The sequence below is a fragment of the Chiloscyllium punctatum genome, unplaced genomic scaffold (genome assembly GCF_047496795.1).
Source record: "Chiloscyllium punctatum isolate Juve2018m unplaced genomic scaffold, sChiPun1.3 scaffold_112, whole genome shotgun sequence".
NCBI lineage: Eukaryota > Metazoa > Chordata > Chondrichthyes > Orectolobiformes > Hemiscylliidae > Chiloscyllium > Chiloscyllium punctatum.
Window position 1 is genome coordinate 282,928 of NW_027309846.1, and position 4,706 is coordinate 287,633.

A 4,706-nucleotide genomic window follows, 5' to 3' on the forward strand; every position below is an offset into this window, starting at 1 on the left:
AATATGACAATTCATTCTGTACACACGGAAATGTCTGTGTTCAAAACAAGTGTCCCTCACATCCCCTTTAAATGTTACTGTTCTCACATTAAACCAATGTTATCTCACTTTGAACTCATGCGCCTTGAGAAAAATTACTCCCTGACTCTTTTCTCTGTCCGTCTGCCTCATGTCTTTATAAAATTCTGTAAGGCCATTCCTCAGCCCTGAAGCTCCAGGGAAAACTATCGAAGCCAATTCAGCTTCGTGCTATTGTCCAAACAGTGCAAACCTTGGAAACCCTTTCAAATATTTTCGAAATTGTTCCACGCTCGTTCCTGAATGCGCGATCTGTTCGTGACTGAAGTGAAGCGATGCTGAAACGCTAGTAATGAGATTTTAGCGCTCTGCGCCTTTGTGGTAGCGTGGCCGAGTGGTCTAAGTCGCTGGATTTAAGCTCCAGTCTCTATGGAGTCGTGGGTTCGAATCCCACCGCTACCAGCGGTTGCTCTGCTGCAAGCAGCTGAGCATAGCAGATCCTCTGCAGGCCGTCTGCGTTTTCGTTGTTGTGTTTGCCGCTGCTCAGGTCAACTCATTCCGACTGAGTCTGAAAACAGTGTGAGTCCTTGCTGTCGGACTCTCCTCAACCACTCTGCTTTCGGATATCGAGACAGAGTCCTCACAGTCCAGGCTTTCTCTATTCTTCCTGCCAACAACTTTTCCCACTTCTTATTTGCGAGACAGGAGTTTTGTTTATGAAACGTTCCAAGACCAGGAACAATCCTCTGAAGCCGTTTCCAATTAAAAGTGGAATGGTTGTCTCTTTCACACGGGAAGAGCCGTTCCTGGGGAAGGATTTTCCATGTACTGGGTCCCAGGGCTGAGCAGGAAGCCGCTGATTGAAGCTGCAGTAGCCGCTTTCTGTTGGCAGCGGGGCCTTGGAGAGATTGGGGCCACATCCAGCTGCAGACTCGGGTGAGTTCTCGTGGTTGCAGTCTCGGGACATGGTTGGTCTCAATGCTTGAACTGAAATAATTGAGGCTCAGTGCGAAGGGCGGGCTCGAACCACCAAACTTTCAGACAAATGAGCTGACTATTTGAGACACAGAAACTGGCCATGCATATATCCGAAAGCAGAGGGGTTGAGGAGGCTTGGACTGCAAGGACTCACACTGTTTTCAGAGTCAGTCTGGATCAGAGGCCTGGGCAGCTGCAAACACAACAACTAAAAGGTACAGGGCCTTCAACGTTCATGTGCCTGCAGCAAAACAGCGGTGACCCTGGTAGCGGTGGGATTCGAACCTGCGATTCGATAGAGATTGAAACGTAAATCCAAAGCCGTAGATCACACGGCCACGCTGTCTTACAGAACGTGACTGTCAAAATTCTCATTACTCGTGTTTCAGCGTCGCTTCACTTCAGGCACGAACAGATCACACATTCAGAAACGAACGTGGTGCAATTTCGAAAGTATTTGAAAGGGTTTCCAAGGTTTGCACTGTTTGGACAATAGCACGAAGCTGAATTGTCTTCGACAGTTTTCCCTGGAGCTTCAGGGCTGAGGAATGGCCTTACAGAATTTTATAAAGACATGAGGCAGACGGACAGAGAAAAGAGTCAGGGAGTAATTTTTCACAAGGCACATGAGTTCAAAGCGAGATAACATTGGTTGAATGTGAGAACAGTAACATTTAAAGGGGATATGAGGGACACTTGTTTTGAACACAGACATTTCCGTGTGTACAGAATGAATTGTCATATTTAGTGTCAGAGACTGTTGCGCTCACAACATTTCAAAGGCAGCTGAAAGGGTTCGGAGAGATAAGGGACAAATTTTGGCAAATATGGTTAGATTAATTTCGGTTATTTGTTTAGCAGTGGCAAGTTAGATAACAGGGTCTGTTTCCGTGCTTGGCAACTCTGAGACGCTCCAGAAGCTGACACCAGTTTGAATAGACCATTTGCTAAACAAAACGCGTGCTGATTGTTACTCAGCGCGTTGGGCTATTTTTCCTGGAGGGTGAGTTTGGCCTGAAGAAAAATACCACACAAATTGTGTTACCCCCTCAGCACTCCAGCGAATCTAAAAACTGACAGCTCTTAGCGTGGGACTGAAGCAAAACAGAAAAGGTGGAACCATTGCCAGACACACTGGCATGCTGACTTTGAGGTAGTGCGAGTCGTCTATGTCATGTACTGCAGCGAGACAATTCCAAACCGTGCTTCCAAACAGACTGGAGCTTTAATGCATTGTCAAGTCCCAGAAAGTGATCAAGTAACATACAACAAAACAGAACAACAATGAACCATGAGAAGTGAAGATGACCAATTCCATTCTTGATGAAATTGGGTCAACAATGCGCTGGTCCCTCCATCTGATGGAGAGGACCAATCCCCAGCCTCCCTGACCAGGACAGGAATGAAGGAAACCAGAGAGCTAGAACAACGTTTCACACCGTGATTGCCCACCGTTTCACCACAGCAACTGATGCCCGAGCCCGATTCTACCATTTAAGGGTGCGCTACTCTAATTCTCCCATTTACTGTTGCCATGCACCAATTCTCTAATTTAGCTCCACTGTGCTCCAGGTCTCTCATTTACAGATGGCCAGCACCAAATCTCCAATTCAGTGTTGGTTAGCACCATTACCCTCAATTACTGAAGCCCACTCAGTGTTGCCTCACTCCAATCCCCATACTGACTGATGCCCTCGCCCAATTTAGGGGTGTGGTACACTAAGTCTCCCAAAAGATATTGTCCTGCCCCAATTCTCCCATTTAGTGCAACACAGCATAACGCACCCATTTAGTGCTGAACTGCACTAATTCACCCAGTATCTGATGCCCCGTTGCAAATTCTCACATTTCGATAAGTCCTTTCCCAATTGTTTCCATTTTGTAGTTCCTTCCAATGATTCTCCAATTTCGTGGAGAGCTGCCAGGATTCTTAAATTTAGGCGTGGACAAGTTGGATCGAAGGGTCTGTTTCCGTGCTGTACATCTCTAAGGCTGTAATTAGTGCTCCGCTTCCCTGCACCAATTCTCCCATTTCCCAATCCTGCACTAATTCGGGAATTTCACCAACTCACCCGTTGAGGTTATCCTGCCCCAGTCCTCCCACTTAGAATTTAATGGCACCTGCATGAATTCTCCAATTATAGTTTACCTACATCAATTCCTTCCATTTACCTGTTCCCTGATACACATCTTCCACGTACGGGTGACCTGCTGATTTTTTTTATCATTTAGTGATGCACTGAACTGACTCTCCAATTTACCGATGCTTGCAACATTTCTTTTTATTGATTCCCTGGACCCTATTCCCCAATTTCAAAATGCTTTGCTTGAATTTTCTAATATATTGACATTCACACCACTTTTCCAATGTAATGGCACCGTGCACCGAATCTCCCATTTATTGATTCCCCCTAAATCTCCCTGTTACACATATCCCTGTACTAATTCTTCTATTTCCTGATGCCCTAGCTGATTCTACCATTTAAGGGTGCGCTACTCTAATTCTCCCATTTCCTGTTGCCATGCACCCACTCTCGAATTTAGCTCCACTGTGCACCAAGTCTCGCATTCAGGATTTCACTGCAACAATTCTCTCATTTAGTAACCAGCTGCCAGAATTCTCTAATCTTGGCGATCCCTGCATCAAATCCCCGAATTACTGATCCTACACATATCTTCCCTTTAGTGGTGAACTGCACCAACTCCCCCATTTCGTGGTGCACTGCATTGATTCTAGACCACTAATCCTTTCAAACATTTGTCCTATTTACTCATTCACTGCCCGTGTTCTCCCATTTGCTCCAATTCTCGAAGTTATCAGCACCCTGCACCAGGTCTCTCACTTCCTGATACCCCACACTAATTCTCCAATTCCGTGTTGCTGAGCACCACTTTCCCCAATTACTGAAGTCCTGAACCAGTTCTCCTCACAGTGCTGCCTTGCACAATCATTATATTGACTGAGAACGTCGAACGCTTTTTGGGTGCCCTACTCTAAATCTCCCATCAAGTATTGCCCTGCCCGAATTCTCCCACTTAGTGTTACACTGCACCAATTCTTCCATGAAGGTCTTCAATAGGTTAAAAAGGCAAGGTGATTTCCCTGTGGTGGGGGAGTCCTGAAGCAGATGGTACATGTTAACGTTGAGAGGGGAAACATAAAAGGGACCTAAGAGGAACATTTTTCATGCAGAGGGCACTGTGTGTATTAGCTGCCAGAGGAAGTCGTGGAGGCTGGTCCAATTACATTTTGATAAGACCTTGCCCAATTCTCCCGTTAAGTTGTTCCTTGCAATGGTTCAATTTAGTGGAGTGCTGCCAGAATTCTTAAATTGTGGCATGGACAAGTTAGACCGAAAGATCTTTTTCTGTGTTGTAAATCTCTATGATTGTATGACTCTATTTATGGTGATTTCCCCCGTTTCCCTATCCTGCACAAATCCTGGAACTGCACCAACTCTCCCATTGAGTGTTATCCTGCCCCCGTTCACCCACTTCGAATTTAATAGCACCTGAATGAATTCTCCAATTATTGGCAACCTGCAATTTTTTTAAATTTGATGGTGCACTGAACTGAATCTCCGATTAACTGATGCTTGCAACAACAATTCTTCTTATTGATTTCCTGCCCCTATTTCCCAATTTAGACATGCTCTGCTCCAATTCTCTCATATATTGACACTCACACCAGTTTTCCAATGTAATGGCGC

At 45.5% G+C, this 4,706-nt stretch overlaps 1 non-coding gene across 1 annotated transcript; it reads left to right on the forward strand.

Annotated features, from left to right (window-relative positions):
• Nucleotides 1-398: 398 nt before the first annotated feature.
• On the forward strand, nt 399-480 carry trnal-uaa (transfer RNA leucine (anticodon UAA)). Its single transcript has one exon. It is a non-coding gene; the product is annotated as a tRNA-Leu (tRNA).
• Nucleotides 481-4,706: the final 4,226 nt, after the last annotated feature.